The sequence below is a fragment of the Tursiops truncatus genome, chromosome X, assembly GCF_011762595.2.
Source record: "Tursiops truncatus isolate mTurTru1 chromosome X, mTurTru1.mat.Y, whole genome shotgun sequence".
Classification (NCBI taxonomy): domain Eukaryota; kingdom Metazoa; phylum Chordata; class Mammalia; order Artiodactyla; family Delphinidae; genus Tursiops; species Tursiops truncatus.
Window position 1 is genome coordinate 33,435,276 of NC_047055.1, and position 19,906 is coordinate 33,455,181.

Consider the following 19,906-nt stretch of genomic DNA (forward strand, 5'->3'; position numbering starts at 1 on the left):
GACCCTGGTCATAGCTTACTAAGGTGAGGGAACTTTGTTAAACATCGGTGAGGAACTGGCTAGGCAAGATAGGACTGAGCCTAAGAGACAGCAGCAACTCCCAGTCCAGGAATGGCAATCACTTGGCAAACATGCACCCACTTCTTCCTCTCAGGTTTACGGCACACATTGCTACCTGATCTCAACACTCCTTCCACATAAGCCTGGGAATCCTTCTCAACACAAAGCTCTTGATAGCCATTATTAATTGACAGATCAACGTTTGGCACATTAGATTTAAGTGTATTTTTCATCTATTTTGCAATTAATTGTAAGAGCAACTATAGTCCCAGACTTCATGAGGGCTGAGAGAACTTTTTCTGTGTTGACTTTACAACCTCAATCCTCAATGTCAATCTATAGTCCACCGATGCTACCCAGAGCCCTGGGATTAATGACAAAAATCATCTTACTCCTGTTAAGACTGCTACATAGATTCACAGTGATTGACAGAGCCTACCCAACCATGCTTCTGCCTTGCATTTTGTGGTTAACCCCTCATGACCCGTAACAATGACCTTAAGGTAATGTCATACAGAGCCAGCACCACTGCCCTGCTGACCCAGGCACAGTGGATAGAGTCTTAGGTTTTAATTTTGCAGAACCAGTCCACATGCCATTCATAATATTTTCCATTTTTCTAAAGTGATCCAATTTCCTGGAGAAATCATTCTTGAAAAAGTTATTACCTTCTTAGTAATTCTTCAGATAAAATAATTCCAGAGGCTGGTTGCAATGGCACCTTTCCAATTGAATGTATAAATCAGGATTGCCTTACTTTAAAAGATTTCCTCCTGTGGAGGAAAGCGAAGGGGGGCAGTGCGTGGTGGGATGAATTGGGAGGTTGGGATTGACATATATACACTAATTTGTATAAAATAGATAACTAATAAGAACCTGCTGTATAAAAAATAAAATAAAATAAAAGATTTTAAAAAAAGATTTTCTCCTATCAAATAAAACTCTTCCTTCGGAGAAGATTTGTTTCTGATCGCCTGGCCTGATTTGCAAGCAATGTAAATGGACTGGAATATACCCCCTTTCTCATTTGAGGACCCTTGAACAAATGAAAACAGCTTGTTAAATAGAGCAGTGATTGGGCCATTTTGCATGATTGTTCTGATGAAAATCCATTAGTGATAAAGCAGTCTTATATTTTCTAATAAATTTTAAAGCACAAAAAGAACCTATTTTTTCCCACCTTTAACTTAGATGGACCTCAATAATGTTTCTCAGGTCCTCAGAAAGATATCATATATATTTCTTTTTAATCTAAGAAAAAAAGATTATGAATTTTAGTATTTGAAAGCAAGTTTTAAAGGGGAATAATTTTATTAAGAACTATTTTCATCTATAAATGTAAGCAGTTTTACTTTAGGGAAAGAAACTTCTATTTCAAAGAATCAGAGTTAGTGTTTCATTTTGTTATTTTGCTTTTAAACAAAGTCCTACTACTTCTCAAATAGATCCTGAGTGCTACAAGACTCTCTTCAAAAGTTAATGGTCCTTTTACAATGATGTGTTAGTTTCAGGTAAATCAACTCCAATAAAAAAGTTTTTTAAAAAAGTTAATGGGGCTTCCCTGGTGGCGCAGTGGTTGGGAGTCTGCCTGCTGATGCAGGGGACACGGGTTCGTGCCCTGGTCCGGGAGGATCCCACATGCCGCAGAGCGGCTGGGCCCGTGAGCCATGGCCGCTGAGCCTGCGCGTCCGGAGCCTGTGCTCCGCAACGGGAGAGGCCACAACAGTGAGAGGTCCGCGTTTTGTACCACAAAAAACAAAACAAACAAACAAACAAACAAAAGAAATGGGCAGAGGAACTTAATAGACATTTCTCCAAAGAAGATCTACGAATGCCTAACACGTACATGAAAACATGTACAATGTCACTAATCATCAGGGAAATGTAAATCAAAACCACATGGCTGAATGGATAAAAGAAGATGTGATCTGTAGATACAATGGAATATTATTCAGCCATCAGAAAGAAGGAAATCTCGCCATTTGTGATAACATGGATGGACCTTGAGGGCATTATGCTAAGTGAGATAAGTGAGAAAGAAAAAGAGATATACTGTATGATCTCACTTGTATGTAGAATCTGAAATAGCCAAACTCATAGAAACAGAGTAGAATGAAGGCTACCAGGGGCTGAAGGTGGGGGAATCGAGGAGATGTTGGTCAAAGGGTACAGACTCGCAGTTAGATGATGAATAAGTTCTGGAGATCTAATGCACAATGTTGTGATTGTGGTCAGCAGTACTGTATTATAAACTTCAAAGTTTTTAAATGACTAGATATTAAATGCTCTAACCACAAAATGAAATAATAATTACGTGACATGATGGAGGTATTGGCTAACACTAAGGTGGTAATCATATTGCAGTATATAAATGTGTCAAATCAACACATTGTACACCTTAAACTTACAGTATGTTATATGTCAATTATATCTCAATTTAAAAAAAAATACTTCGTTTTAAAGTGATTTTAGGTTCACAGCAAAACTGAGGGGAAAACACACACACACACACACACACACACACACACAAAGATTCTGCATATACTCTCTGACCCCACACATGCATAGCCTCCCCCAATATCAACACCCCCTCAGCAGAGTACTACATTTGTTACAATTGATGAACCTACATCGACACATTCTTATCATTCAAAGTACATACTTTACATTAGGGCTCAGACCTGGTGTTATATAATCTATGGGTTTGGACAAATGTATAATGACATGTACCCATCATTATGGTCTCATACCTAGTATTTTCACTGCCCTAAAAATCACCTTTGCTCCACCTACTGGAGGAGCTCCAACTACTGATCTCCATAGTTTTGCCTTTTCCAGAATGTCACATAGTTGGAATTGTACAGTATGCAGCCTTTTCAGATTGGCTTCTTTCACTTAGTAATATGCATTTAAAGTTCCTCCATGTCTTTTCATGGCTTGATAGGCCATTTCTTTCTCACACTGAATGATATTGTCAGTGTCTGGTTGTACCACAGTTTATTTACCCAGTCATCTACTGAAGGCTATCTTGGTTGCTTTTAAGTTTTAGCAATTATGAATAAAGCTGATATAAACATCCATGTGCAGATTTTTGGGGGGGGGGGGATAGAAAATTTCAGAACTTGCATATTTTTAAAATGGAAAATAGTTGAAAGACTAGATTATTTAACATCTAAACATTTGGTATGTTAGGTTGCTATTATATGCCTATTGCAATAATTAAGTTTAAAAGTATCACAACTTAGACTTTTCAAAGTTAAATGCCTGAATTAAGCTTTCTATTCTCGAAATAAAATAGAGCTGAGGTTTTCCAGATTTAGATATCTAGTAATCTCAGCTATTCAAAGCAAATAAGAATCCCCAAATAAGAGAAATTATGAAAATAGCTAAGAAGTAAAAGTGCATAGTTTATAGGTCTTGTCGTTAATATTTTCACTGGCCAGAGAAAAGGAGTAAAATTTTACACAAGGCCCCCTCTCCTCCACCTTGCCCAGGGAAAAGGAATAGTTGATGGATTAGCCTAGATAGCAAAATCCTGTCCCATTACAGCAAAACAGAGAAGAATAGGAAGGGAGGAGAGAGATCATTGAAAAACAATGGAAAGAAAGAAAATCAGAGGGGAAAGAGGATCTATGTTATAAAAAACAAGAAGAGCAGCAAGCAAGAGACCTCTGACATCTGTGATCAGAGAGAGCAGATCACAAGGAAGGAGACAAGAAGCACGTACTAATGGTCTGGGGGCTTAAGGACAAAGGAGAAGCTAAGCCCTCACTAACAATTGAGAGAATCAGAGTTGGGGAGTGAGGAAGAAAGAAAGAAAAAGAAAGAAAGAAAGAAAGAAAGAAAGAAAGAAAGAAAGAAAGAAAGAAAGAAAGAAAGAAAGAAAGAAAGAAAGAAAGAAAGAAAGAAAGAAAGAAAGAAAGAAAGAAAGAAGGAAAGAAAGGAAGAAAGAAAGAAAGGAAGAAAGAAAGAAAGGAAGAAAGAAAGAAAGAGAAAGAAGTGAGGGAGGGAGGGAGGGAAGGAGGGAAGAAAGAAAGAAAGAAAGAGAAAGAAAGGGAAAGAGAAAGAGAGAAAGAAAGGGAGAAGAGAAGAAAGTGAGAGAGAAAGGAAGAAAGAAAGAAATCACTATAGGTTCATATTGTACTCCAAATCTTAATAGTTTCTGAAGGTCTAGTTTCCAAAGTAAAAGAATTGACATTTATAAAATCCCTGAATCGATCATATTCAAGAAAACTCTTTACAAAAGCAGTGAAGCTTACAGTATATTTTAGTAAGTTTCCACTATAAATGATCTTTTTAAACAAATGCTTGAGGGATAGACCTTTAGTTCTCTGAAAAATAAATCACAAATTCAAGACATTTAATACCCAAATCATGTAAGACAACTGAATGATTATCCTACATAGAAAATCCCCAAATTGTCAAATATTCTTTGAAGTGATGCTAATGGGTGAATATGGATGGCACTTTGAGGAGTTGTTGACTGACATTAGAGACAGTACACTACAGTATTTAAGCATGAGGGTTCTGGAGTCAGACAGTCTGGGTCAAATCCTGGCTCTGCCACTTACTCAGCTCTTCGTTGGTGAGCTCATACTAAGTAACGGCTTAAGTAAAATTTTAAATTGCTCTGTGCCTCAATTTCTTCATCTGTAAAATGTAGACAACAAATATTACCTACTTCATAGAGTGGCTGAAGGAATTAAATGAGATGAGACAAAAAAAGGATTAGCACAGTGCCCAGCATATAGAAAACACTCAATAAATGTTAGCAATTTTTATCATAACACATCATTTGGGCAGGTCAAATAATCTGCCCACATTTAGTTTCTCCTGCTACCTGCTACCATCATACCAATTTTCTTTAAACTAACCTGCTAAAAAAGTCTGATGGAGCCCTGTTGTATAACAAATAAAGCCTACATTTCTTTTCTTGAAATTGAAGACAATTAAGGTCCTCCCACAACTTGATATCTTTCTCCAATAATTAATACTAATTATGTATTAGTATTATCATCCCCATTTCATAGACCAAGAAACTGAGGCTTATTCAGTTAAGAAAAAATATTGCCCTGTGAAAAATGTTTACAGCTTTACTTCTGGCTCAGCAACCTGTAATAAACCTTGAAGTTAAATGTAGACAGTAACTTTATTTTTGTCCCCAGATACTACTGCTTCTTTTCAGTCTGCAGTAACTTCAAGTCATGGAGATGAATGTGAAAAAAGTCTAAAGACCCAAGTAATTCTATATTTTCCATTATCTCTGTTTTCTTGGTGGGAAGTGGGAAAGACTTTTCAAATCTTTCATAACCAATTTCATGCTTCTATATATTTATTAAGATAGAGGAGGAGAACGATTTGAGGTAGAGAAGGGAGAGTGCGTGGAGAGGAAATGAAAAGGGACACCAAATAAAAACAAAAAGGAAAAGGAAGAAGGAGAAAGGGATGGGCCAAAGATGCTTCAATCACTCTCTGATCTATGTTTTCTCTTGTTTTTCTGAGAAGAAACAGGCGAAATGGATACAAGTGTGGACCCATAACAGTATCTTTCACAAGAGGGCACTGGTACACAGGATGACAAGATGAATATTAGTGAATGTACCTCAGAGCAAAAGAAAAAAGGTAATCTCACTGTTTGGTGCTCGCTATGGAGTGATTCTCTTTATGCTGCAGGGCACTTGGAGAGTAAAAAGCCTTATTTGTCACTATATCGAGATGAAGATCAGGTCTTTTTAGCCCCAAATAGAAAATAAAACAAAAAACATAAATATTGCATCATCCAAAAAGCTGGGCACCCTAAACTATTGGTGAAATGAGTGATGTTTTAGACCAATTTTACAAAACCCTTTCTTTTCTTTCTATGATTTATGTTAGGCAAGAGCTTCACAGATACCTAACCAAACCCCCGTGAAAATTATACTCATTGCTAGATCTAACTGAGGTCCTTTCTGAGCATTTTTAACATAAATCAATTCAATAGGCCTATAAAAAATATTAGTGGTTGTTTTCTTAAGTCTGTTCCTTCCTTAGGCTTGAAGGTCGCTGGACAGACCATCAGCCAGATTTGAGTGAGATTCTAAAATGGTAATCAACTCTGATGGGAAACAAACACCACACCTAAATTGGGAAACTCTCAAAAACATAATTCTGCACGTGAAACTGCAAATGATCCTAACAGAAAGGAGGGAGGTTGTGGTGTCTAAATGAACTAATGCGTTCCACAAACAGCTTTCTGATGAATTATTTTAGAAGGACATTTTTTAAATAGGGAGAAAGGAGAGGCTACTATAGAATACTTACATATTTGAAGCATCAATAACATTCTACAAACTATAGTTTTCCCTGCTGAGTACTGTCTGATTGCAGATTTCTAGTTAGTAATATGTATCCAGGGATTAACTAAGCAAAGCAAAGCGTAACGTTTGTCTCATCAGAAATAGAAATAATAAACAGTGTAGATAGTATTTAACAATTTGCATAGTACTTTCCTTTCTTTAAAAAAATTTATTTATTTATTTATTTATTTTTGGCTGCATTGGGTTTTCATTTCTGTGCTGGGGCTTTTCTCTAGTTGCGGTGAGCCGGGGCTACACTTCGTTGCGGTGCACGGGCTTCTCATAGCAGTGGCTTCTCTTGTTGCGGAGCACAGGCTCTAGGCACACGGGCTTCAGTAGTTGTGGCACGTGGGCTCAGTAGTTGTGGCTCGTGGGCTCTAGAGCGCAGGCTCAGTAGTTGTGGTGTGCAGGCTTAGTTGCTCCACAGCATGTGGGATCTTCCCAGACCAGGGCTCAAATCCGTGTCCCCTGCATTGGCAGGCAGATTCTTAACCACTGTGCCACCAGGGAAGTCCCTGCATAGTACTTTCATTCGTACTATTTAATTTGATCCACATGAGAAGCCTTAAAGAAAAAATTATTAATTTTTCTATTTTATAAGAGAAAGTGAGTGGTCAGAAAAAAAAAATTGACCTGAGTCACAGTGCTCATATGTGGTGGCCCAGGGACTAGAAGCCATGGCTTCTTGCTCCAAAGTTCATGTTTATTGCTCTTTGCTGCCTCCTTTTAGAATGAATGTATGGTCATATAGTTGAGAAAAGTGAGGCTGATTGTATTCGTTTGTATTTCACAGAAACTGATGTATTTAAAATATATAACTATTAGAACTCTATTCATTCTAAGACATAACAGGTTATGACTACAATTGTGTATCATTTCTACTTTAACAACAATGTCAAGGAATTCTGTTTGATTATTTTCCATTAGTATGAAAAGTATAATTTTCTGAATAATTGAATTATTGGAGGCTTTAATTATACAGAAGCCTTCATCATTTTTAACCTAAATTAGAACTCTTTTTAAAACAGGGTTTTTAAAAATTTTTGAATAGTTTTCTTCTATTTATAGAAGTCATACATTATTATCATATAAAATTTGGATAAGACAGAATTTTAGTGTTTTAAGAAATATATTTCAGTCATGCCTAAGTAATCGTATTCACATATTGGTTTTACAAAATTGTGATCATGTTTTATTATATGATATTATAACAATTTTTGTTAACAATATATAATGATCATTACCCACATTGTATAAAATATTCTTTGAAAATATGGCTTTTTGTGGTTGCAAATTATTCATCAAAAAATGTTTCCTAATTTATTTAACCAAATCCTGCTTTTTGGAAGTGGATTTTTCCAGTGTTTCGTATGTTAAATTGTGGTATTCTAAACATACCTGTGTATAAATATTTATGCAGAAAGGGAACTTTACTTGGAGCAGTTGGAACCACTGAATCTCCTCAAAGAGAACAATGCCATTGCTCTTTGCAAGTTGAGTAAACAAAAATACATTATTTTAGATTGTCTACCTACTACTAACAAAATCTACTTGGGGGTGATTTTTTTTAATTAGACTTTTTATTTTGAGATAATTGTAGATTCACATATAGTTGCAAGAAATAGTACAGAAAGATCCCATGTACCATTCACCCAGTTTCTCCCAATGATAGCATCTAGCAAGCTATAGCATAATATCACAACCAAGATATTGTCAGTGATACAGTCAAGATGCAGAACAGTTCCATCACCACAAGGATCCTCCATGTTGCCATTTTATATAGCCAAACCCACTTCCCTCTCCACCAACTCCCTTCTTAAATACTGGCAACCACTACTCTCTTCTCCATTTCCACAATTTTGCCATTTCAGAAATATTACATAAATGGAATCACATAGTATATAAGCTTTTGGAGTTGGCTTTTTTCATTCAGCATAATCTTCTGGAGATTCATGCAGATTGTTGCATGTATCAGTAGTTAATTCATTTTTATTGCTAAGTAATATTCCATGGTGTGGATGTACCACTGTTTCTTTAACTATTTGCCTATTAAAGGACTGTTGTTTCAAGTTTTTGGCTATTACACATGAAGTTGCTGGAGACATTCATGCATGTGTTTCTGAATCAGCATAAGTTTTCATTTCCCTGGGATAAATGCCAGGAGTGCAGTTGCTGGGTCATGTTGTAGTTTTTATTTGGTTTTATAAGAAACTGCTAAACTATTTTCCAGAGTAACTATACCATTTTACATTCCCATCAGCAATGCAAGTGTGATCCAGTTTCTTTGTCCTTACTAGCATTTGGTGTTGTCACTTTTTTAAAATACATTGTGATAGGTGTTTCATAATAGCTCATTGTGGTTTTATTTGCATTCTCTAATGGCTAATGATGTTGAATATTTTTTTGTGTGCTTATTTGTCATCTGTATATCCTCTTTGGTGAAATGTCTTTTCATGTCTTTTGCTCATTTTCTAGTTGGATTTTTTTACCATTGAGTTTTGAGGGTTCTTTATATCTATAGTAGATATTAGTTTTTTGCAAATATGTGGTCTACAAATATTTCTTCAGTGTCTATAGTTTTCCTTTTTATACTCTTAACAGGGTCTTTTCCAAAACAAAAGTTTTAAATTTTGATGAAGTCCAATTTATCAATATTTCCTTTTATGGATTGTGGCTTTGGTATCAATTCTAAGAAGTCTGTCTATCCCTAGATACCTAAGATTTTCTTCTTTATTTTTTTCTGAAACTTTTAAAGTTTATATTTTACACTTAAGTCCATGATCCTTTTTTTTTTTTTTTTTTTTGCTGTATGCGGGCCTCTCACTGTTGTGGCCTCTCCCGTTGCAGAGCACAGGCTCCGGACACACAGGCTCAGCGGCCATGGCTCACGGTCCCAGCTGCTCCACGGCATGTGGGATCTTCCTGGACCGGGGCACGAACCCGTGTCCCCTGCATCGGCAGGTGGACTCTCAACCACTGCGCCACCAGGGAAGCCCCCATGATCTATTTTGATTTAACTTTTTAATAAGGTGTTAGAGTTAGGTTAAGGCTTTTGTCCTGGTTTTGTTTTGTTTTGTTTTGCCTATGGATGTTCAAGGGCCCCTGCACCATTTGTTGAAAAGGCTACCTTTTCTCATTTTAATTGTTTCAGGATCTTTGTCAGACATCAGTTGGGCATTTATGTGGGTCTATTTCTTGGTTCTCTATTCTGTTCCATTGGTCTATGCATCTCTCTACCAATACAACACAGCTTTAACTGTGATAGCTATATAATGTCTTAAAATTGGGTAGACTGATTTTTCTCACTATTTTCTTTTCAAAATTGTTTTAGTTATTCTAGTTCCTTTCCTTTTCCATGTACATGTTTAAATAATCTGGTCTATATCTATAAAAAAACTTACTGGAATTTTGATGAGAATCAAGTTCAAACTGAATATTAATTTGGAAAGAATCGACACCTTTATATATTGCCTTTCAGTCCATGAAAAAGGTTATGTCTCTCTATTTATTTAGATCACCTTTGATTTCTTTCAATGTTTTGTAGTTTTCAGCATATAAGTACTATATGTGTTGTGTTAGATTTCCACCTAAGTATTTCACTTTTTTGAGCAATGGTAAATGTTAGATTTTTAATTTTGGTTTCTATGTGTTTGTTGCTAGTATATAGGAATATAATTAATTTTTGTATGTTTATCTTGTATCCTGAGACTTTGCTGACCTCACTTATTGATTCTAGGGTTATTTTGTGGATTTCCTGAGATTTTCAACATAGACAAACATGTCATCTTCAACTAGGGAAAGTTGCATTTCTTCCTTTGTGGTCCGTATGACTTTTATTTCCTTGCCTTGACTTATTGCACTGGCTACAATTTCCAGAACAATGTTGAATAAGCATGGTGAGAGTGACCGTCCTAGTTTTGTTTCTGATCTTAGAATATAAGCATTCAGTCTTTCACCATTAAGTATAATGTTAGCTGTAGGACTTTTGTAGATTCTCTTCATAAAGTTGAGGAAGTGCCCCTTCTGTTCCTATTTTTCTGAGAGTTTTTATCATGAATAGGTGTTGAATTTTATCAAATGCTTTTTTGGTGTCTATTGAGATGATCATGTTGTTTTTGTCCTTTATTCTAATAATGCAGTTTATTATATTGATTATTTTTGTATATTGAACCAACTTGCATTCCTGGAATGAAACTTATTTGGTCATGGTGTATAGTCCTTTTTAAATGTTGCTGGATTTGGTTACTAGTATTTTGCTGAGGATTTTTGCATCTATATTCATTGGGATATTGGTCTCTGGTTTTCTTTTCCTATAATGTCTTTGTCAAGTTTGGTATCAGGGAAATACTAACTTCATAACATGAATAGGGAAGTGTTCTGTCCTCTGTTTTCTGGAAAGGATAGTGTAGAATTGGCCTTAATTCTTTAAATATTTAATAAAATTCTCCAGTCAAACCATCTAGAACTGGAGCTTTCCTTTTGGAGAGGTGTTTTTTTCTGTTTTTTTTTTTTCATGAATGTAGTACCTTTAAAGGTTGTAGGACAATTTAAATTATCTGTTTTGTCTTGGTTGAGATTTGTAGCTTGTGGTTTTCAAGGAATGGGTCTATTTTCTAATTTGTCAAATTTATGAGTGAGCACAAAGTTGTTCATAACACTCTCTTATTATCCTTTGAATGGCTGAAGAATCTTTAGTGATATCCCCAGCTCATTTCTGATATTGATGATTTGTGTATTTTCTCTTTTTATTTTTGTCAGTCTTGCTAGACAGTTATCAATTGTTTTGATTTTTTTCAAGAACCAGCTTTTCATTTCATTGATTTTTCTCTATTGCTTTTCTCTTTTCAATTTCATTGATTTCTGCTCTTATATTTACCAGTTTCTTCCTTCTTCTTGCTGTAGGATAGTTTGCTCTTCTAGTTTCTTGAGGTAGGAACTTAGATTATTAATTTTAAATCTTGCCTCTTTTTGTTTAGTTCTATACCTTTTTTTTAAAATAAATTTATTTATTTATTTTTGGCTGCATTGGGTCTTCGTTGCTGTGCGCAGGCTTTCTCTAGTTGCGGTGAGCAGTGGCTACTCTTTGTTGCGGTGTGCGGGCTTCTCATTGCGGTGGCTTCTCTTGTTGTGGAGCATGGGCTCTAGGCGTGTGGGCTTCAGTAGTTGTGGAACTCAGGCTCAGTAGTTGTGGCTCGTGGGCTCTAGAGCACAGGCTCAGTAGTGGTGCATGGGCTTAGTTGCTCTGCAGCATGTGGGATCTTCCAGGACCAGGGATCGAAACCATGTCTTCTGCATTGGCAGGTGGATTCTTAACCACTGTGCCACCAGGGAAGCCCCAGTTTTATACCTTTAAAAAAAATTCCATTTGAGATTTCCTCTATGGTCCATGGATTATTTGTATTTGTGCTGCTTAATTTCTAAGTGTTTAATGATTTTATTTTGTTTTTCTGTTATTGATTTTTTATTTAAATTTCTTGTGGTCAGAGAACATACTCTGTATAATTACAATTCTTTTACATTTCTTGAGATGGGTTTTATGATCCAGGATATCATGCATCTTGATGAATGTTCCATGGGTGCTTGAAAAGAATGCATATTCTGCTGTTTTGAGGTAGAGTACTCTATATATATCAATTAGATTCTCTTGGTTGATTGTCTTGTTTAGTTCTTCTATATCCTTGCTGATTTTCTGTTTAGTATTTCTATTAGTTGCTGAGACTTGGGTTTTGAATTTCACAACTACAATTGTGGATCTGTCCATGTCTTCTTTCAGCTCTATCAGCTATTGTGTCACGTACTTTGAGGTGCTGTTGTTTGGTTCATACACATTTAGGATCATTATATCTTCCTGGCATAGTGATCTTTTTGTTATTATGCAATGCCCCTTTTTGTTTTATATATAATTTTAGCTGTTCTTAGCAGGAGGAATAGGGAAAATTATGTCTAACAATTGTCCTTGGAGCAAAAAGTCTCAGAACTTACTTTTAAACATGAATAGGTTAAATTAACTTAAATTATAGTTTATCTTAAAAAAATTAGGAACTGTTTAATTTCCATTAGTTGTTTTCAAGATAATGGGTGAAGGAAATCTACTACTACAAAAAGCAGTGCTACAGGAATACTCCCAAAGGTGCAGAAAGAGGTATGTCCAAGGTTGTCATGCACACATTGTTGTAAAGTTCTACAAAAATGAGAAATAATCTAAATGTCCATCAATAAAGGATTGATTAAATAGTTTATGGCACATTCATGGTTGATATTTAGCCAGCATGCACAAATGAAGATAAAATGCTTGGTGAGATATTAAAATATATCCAGAACAGCTTGTTAATAGTTTCTACCTTGACTCCCACACCAAGTATACCCCTCCAGCACTTTGGCCATCTTGGTCCTTTCCCCAGGACACCTCGAAGCTCTACACAATCTAACAACTAAAGGGTTAACACTTGCATAGCAGGGAGCTTCAGTGCTATGCTTTAATGCTATGATTGGTGTCTATTCTGACTGATTTTGTCTCATGTCCTACCAGATATTAAATATTTTTTCCCTTACTCTTTGGCCCATACATATCACAGAATACCATACAGCTATTAAAAATGAACAAGGGGAGCTCCAGATAAGCATGGAAGATTTAGTGAATACACTTATCTTCACTCACTTTTGAAAACTCAGTAAAATGACAGCAAAGAATTCCAAAAGGACAAAGAGAACATGAGAGGATATGACAGCAGAAGAGAAATGTCAATGCAAGTTTTGTATGCTGGAAAGCAGATGGACAGGTGGTAACTGACTTAGCAGAGTAGATAATACTGAAACCTAAGCCTGAAACTGGGGAGAAGCCAAAAAACAAAACAAAACAGGGCAATCCATGCTCATAAAATCTTAGAATTTGGAGGCACCAAGGACCTCTAGAGGCAGGGGTGTGGGTAGGACTGAAAACAGAAAGATAATTTGGCAGTTGGTATAAAGAGCATTAAAAAAATGAGTATACAGCCCCTCCTCCTAAGTTCACTCATGCACTCCATGGAGTAATTTCCCTTTGACAATGCATGCAGAAGACTTGAGGTATTTTTCTTGCTGGAAAAGTTTACATGGCTATGAACTGGAGTGAGCTGCCACACTGAAAGCAACGATGTAAAGTCTACACATTAAATAATGCAACCTTCAGTCTCTACCCACTCCTTTCATATATCCCAGAACATCAACAGCCAGGCTTATAACACCTTATAGGAAATTGGAATATTCCTCTCTGTGGAAACTAAATCGTCCAATACAAAACACCTAAAACTACTGAAATTTTGGAGAACCCTAGTGGAAAAGCTGAATTGCGGCCTTCTCAACTTAAAGGGAAATGTACCACATAACAGTTGCCATTCATATACAAAGAACTTCTAATCAGCTTCTTAGTCTCTTGTTATTGTATGTAAATGAGCCATCAAAAACAAGACTTTAAGGAAAGAGAGATAGAAACAACAGAACAGAAAATGTGACCATGTAGGAAACAGATACAACGCAGGGAACAGGGAATGGAAGAAAACTTTAAAAATATTTATCTTTCAGAGAGATGAGAATATACAGCATTCAGAACATTCAGAGAACAATGAAAATGTTTTGGGGATTAAAAATAAGATAAAATATATAAGTGTTGGAATATAAATTGGAGGAAATCTCCTGGAAACTAGAAAAAAGAAAATAGGGAGAAGAGATGATTTGGGGATCAATCTAGGATTTCCAACATATGGATAATGATATTTACAGAAAGGATAGAGAAATGAAAAAAGGAAATTACCAAGAAATCATGCAAGAAGATTTATGAAAACTGAAGGATATGAGTTTCCCCAACTGAAAGGACCTATTAAGTACCTCGTATAACAAATACAAATAGATCACACAAGGGCACATCATAGTGAAATTTCAGAACACCACGGAATGAAAGTGGCAATGTTGACTCAACAGCAGCACTGGAATCTGTAAAGCAATGAACCAATGTTTTCAAAAGTTGGCAGGAAAATTATTTGCAACCTAGAACTCTATACTCTGCCAAACTTAATGGTAGAATAAAGGGATTTTCAGATATGAAAGTTCTTAATGAACAATTTCTCTTTCAAATAGTCTTGTACAGAAAGCTCTCGGAGGTTGTATTCAATCAAAATAAAGGAGTAAACCAAATAAGAGGATGAATGTGTAGAAAATAGTATTGAGAAGGGTTCTCAGGGCTTTCCCCAAGAAACTGTAGAACCTGTACAAGGCTCCCTCCCACCAGTGGTTCAACAGGTAAATGCTATTTTAAAGAGAACATTTGGTGGGAAATGTTGAATAGGGTTGCCTTGATTAAGGGGTAAAGCACCAAGAATGCTAGGCAACAATAAGTTTTTCAAGGAAAGCTTTTCCAAAAATAGCCAGAAGACACCTAAGGAAGTTGTAAAAGGAGGAAGATGCTACAGAATTGTATTTTTGCCACCTGCATAGGGAATATCCCATCCAAGGTAGTCTTGAAAGTTACACTGGTAGATAGATGGTAGAGTGGCAACCAAGCAGTCTAACCTTATCTAGAAGTCACAGGTAAAGGCTGACTTTCAGGAAAATGGAGAATCAGGTAAAGTTGGTGTAAGCATTCTGCTATTTCTTTTTCCTGCCTGCCCTCAGATGCCTTATGCCAACATGTTTCCCTTACCTAGCTAAAACTTACCATTACTTTAAGCAGACTTGCCCCCCACTTAAACCAATATCAAATCTGGCAGACCTGCTATTGACTTTTACCAATGTCAAATCTTGGTCTTGCTAGTCCCTTTCAGCTAATTATCAAAGGTCTGCTAAATAAATCTGTACTAAGTTGCTAATGACAGGTAATAGATTCATATGCTACCCATCCAGAGGTATTTAAATTTCAACAGACTACTCGTAGAGTCCAAAAACCTTCTAATTTCAAATGATATCTTGAGGGGAATAATTTTTAAAGGTAGGAGCCCTCAAATCTCACAACATACACAACTACCTAATTAACCTATGGGCAAAACTAGCTGGAAATCTGTGTCTGAGATGATGTCAATGTATTTTCTGGTACCTGGTTATTCACATAGTCATGATGAGCCATAACTTGTCCCCCTAAAATAATAAGTAGATTAAAAAAATAGAATTGTTTTTCAGATTATCACATCGTTGTTCTGGCTTGGGGTAAGCCTTGAAATAATTGTAAATATGATCCAAGAGATGTTAGAGGTTAATGAATTTGCCACTAAAACATGCTTCAAATTTAAAATCCGATATGTTTAAGATGAAAGCACTGACAGATGATCAAGTCCACTTAAAATTGCCTTATATCAAGATGCTATATTGTAGTCTAGGACAATAAAATGTCTGAAAAGACACATAATGTTATTACAACAGAAGATACAAAGGAATTGTATGCAATCAACTCATTTATATTAGTAACCCAAATCACATAAACATGTAGACCAAGGTAATTGGCCACAGAATCATGCCCAGAATAACACTTGAGTCATATCAGGTCATTCTGAGCAAACATACTGGACAATTCCATAACTTTGAAATCTAAGGAAAGTGATAGGGGACTGAGGGCTTTCAGTAAACGCAGCAAGTACATATCTCATGTTTAGAGCTATCAAATTTGCATTGTGAACTTTAGCACAAATCTCACTGCAACTCAGGGGGCATGTTCTAATTCTGGTAGTAGCATTTACCAAAGTGTTCTACGGACTTCAACTAAATCATATCTAAGTCAAAGTATAAAATCTAAGTTAGGGCATAAGGAAGAACATGAAAATCAATACATTTGGATATATAAGGTAGGGATATTATTTAAATATTTTGCAATGTATGATGAGGCCAGGAACTCACTTTGGTATGCTGGGTACAGTGGCAAGAGCCCAATAGTCAATGCCACATTCTCTAAGGGGCAGGAGGCAACGATGCCATAGCATTCCACAAATGTCCTTTCACACAGTAAAAATATTTCTGACAGTCACTCTGCCCAAACCTTCCTATTCATAACACTGTCAGCTGGCATGTCACTCAGAGTGACAGGAAAGGAGAGGGAAAGATGATTATGGTGAAGATGGTAGGAGTTAAATCACTGCATGATGAACAAGCAAGATGCACCTTAACTGCTCTCTGTCACACAGATGGCTGACACGATCCTGATCGAAAGAGATAAGGGTGAAAATATTTCACTTGCCTCATGATTGCAGTTCAAATGAAAGGCATGAAAACCAGTTGAGTTAGTGTCAAAAAAATGGTAAATCCTGAAGGGATCTTGCTGAAGGGGTACTTCATTCAGTGATTTTTTTTTTTTTTTTTTTTTGGCCATGATAGCCTAGCTTCAAATTGAATCTTACACAGAAGTTCGATATGTTGTTAAACAAGTCAAAAAGACCTATTTCGATGGCAGCGGTGGTCTAGAACTCCCCTCTCATTTCCCATAACCACTACAGTCATCATCCCTAAGGAATTCCAGGACTCTTCACCCTACCTTTGGATAATGACATCTCCAAGCCCCAAATTATACTGCCCAAGATCTCCTGTGGTAAGTTAGTGTTAATCCAGATTTTTCCCAATTATCCTGACTTCCAAGCCTATACAAAATTCCCAGCAATACATCACCTGCCTCATGTCATGTGGCCCTGTTAGTTTCCTCAAATGAGCACTTGGCATTGCTTTCTCTAATTTACTGAGCAGATTTAGCAAATCAGAAAAGTTTTACTCTAATAGAATATAGATTATACATAAATGTAAGTGATGTTTATTTCTTCTTTTATTGAAGTAGAGTTAATTTACAATGTTGTGTTAGTTTCAAGGATACAGCAAAGTGATTCAGTTATATAAACGTATATATATGTATATGTGTGTATGTATATATGTGTGTGTATATATATTCTTTTTAAGATACTTTTTCATTATAAGTTATTACAAGATATTGAGTATAGTGATATTTATTTCAAAGAAGTGTTCACAGTGATAGAAACCAACTATAGTCAGTGTTAAGTATAAGACATTTGCTACAGTATTTGTTTTTATGTCCTGGCTAAATTGGTTACCTGATCCAATGCAAGCTCTCAGAAAAAAATATTCTTGCTTTTTTTGATTAGCATACAAGCTGACATTCTGTGGCATTTTCAGAAAGTATCTATGATGTGCAAACTGAAACATTGCCTTTGTTGGGTATGCATAAAATAGATGCTTTTTAGGAACTTAATTGTCTTCATAGAAAAAAATATTAACAAAATATTTGTTGTGTATTTGGTGATACTAAGCTCTGAACCATGTAAAACTATAAGTGTGACTAGCTGTGAAGGTTATAGTTTTTATTTACAGCAAACCCCAGAGTCTTGCATTAAGTACCTTTGTTTCAAGAGAAAAAAATGAATAGGTTTGCCTTAGGGCATCTTAAGACCAAAACAAGCTCATTGCTTCATTTCAAACTCTGTTCATAAAACGTGGCAAGAGATCAAATCCAGAGAGATTTTTTTCCCTTGCCATGACCATATAACAGTAGTCTCTTAAGACACAGAATCGATTTGACAGATTTTGCCTTTGCTGCTACTCTCATGTCTTCCTTCTGAATGACACTTGCTTGGCCTGTGGTCTGGAGTATCACAACCACAGGAATTACTTTTCTCTGGAAGCTGAACTACCTTTTCTTGAGATTTGTTTTTAAGCAGCCCAAGAGAAGTTGTGGCCCTTCTGCTCTGGGTTCTTTTCTTTCATTTTTTAAAGCAGCCTTGATTTTCTGCTTTAAGTCTGTTTGGTTTTGAAGCAAGATGACAAAGGACCCAGGAGGATATTCACATCCACAGTTGTCGGAGAGTTTTTGTTAATTCTATGATCTCCACCTATCCCAGCTCCACTACTTCATTCTGGATGGTTTCTGCTACTTGTACGTGTCACGCAGGGTGCTTAGTTCTCTTCCCATCTATACTCCTGATGTCTGGAAAATCCTTTTACTTTGATTCAGTCCAGATAAGATTGACTCATTGTAATCAAAGCCTTTATAAGGAAAACTGAAGGAAAATAGAGCAAAATCAGAAATAGAGCAAGAAATAATATCTCAGAGCAAACATGTTATTTTTACTTAAAGTCCACTTCAGCATAGTTTGGCTAGCGCAATTTTTTAAAAAAATCTCACTTTCTTTCACCTCACTCTAGGAAAAAATGAGTATGCTGGAATAAACTATTCAGACTTTTAATCTGGAGTAGATTTGAGTTGACACCACTGTCAGATGAGCAGGATCCTTGGCTTCTCTTAGGACTTATGTCCCATTCCTTTCTGGACAGTAGTCCCCTCATCAACTCTGACCCTTGCTCATGCTAGACTTCCACTTGGCAGATGTCCGAACTCTCTTGAGACTTACCTCACTCAGGCCTTACCTAGTTCTTGGTGCTCTTCAAAGGAAAGTGAATTCATATTAGGTCTCAAAGATTTCTTCTTCAGCTGCATGTTGTCAATCATTGACCTTACAGTGACCTCTTCCACAGATCTCCTTAGAGATCTCTCTGTCTATAGTCTTCTGACCCATTTCTCTTCATTTAAGATGGACTCATCAACCACTTGACTTCTTCACTTAATGGTCTAGTTGTGGTACCGCCTTCAAATTATCAGATACTATTTACCTCCTTTTTTTTTGGATGGAGCTCTGTGCTCTTTTCAGGAATACCCACCAAGTTCCATTTGTCCTCAACTCATTTGCAGAGTAGAGATCACTGCCGTGCCCTTGGCCCAGTAGATGGTCAGGACATTCCAGGTTAACTGGTTTCTCCATGTCCCTGGGGGCAATTTTCCAGAAACTATGACCACAATTTTATAATGCCATATATTCTTCCCGCACTCATTAAATATAACAATTTCTAACAAAGCGAATGTTTCTTCATGACTATATTTTTCATTCTACTGAAATAAGAAGTCATCTAAGCATTTGTTCATTCAAACTGTTTTGATAACACATAAATAGCTGGATTGCAAAAAGAAGCTGGTGGAGAAAATCCACCAAGAGAGAGTTGGTTACTGTGGTTGGGGAATCACAGAAATTCCTTCTAAACTCTTTGATCCATCCTTTCCTTGAATAAGCTCTACAGAACTGAATCCAGAATGAATTGGTTAAAAAAAAGTACTTATTTACAAATATGCCTAACCAAAATATTAATAATATGTGAACTTAGCCTTCAAAATAGAAGCTAGATAGTTAAGAAATACAACTTTCAGTAGAGTATTATGTTTAACATGTTTCATAGGCAAAAATAAGAAGCATGTTGTCACCGTTTATTAACTCGTGTAATACTATAAAAACATGTACACAAAGTCTTCAAAGAGAATGACTATGAGTGTAGTGTACGTAAAATACAACAAAACATGGTAGTTTGAGAACAATTTTTTGTTTTTTGCCTTTCAAGGATGAATTTAGTTATTTGGGCATACTTCTCACAAGCCAGAAATTATTAGCCAACTTCTCCCAATATCCATTCTTCCCCATCTCCATCCACTGTTCACACTAAAGTCA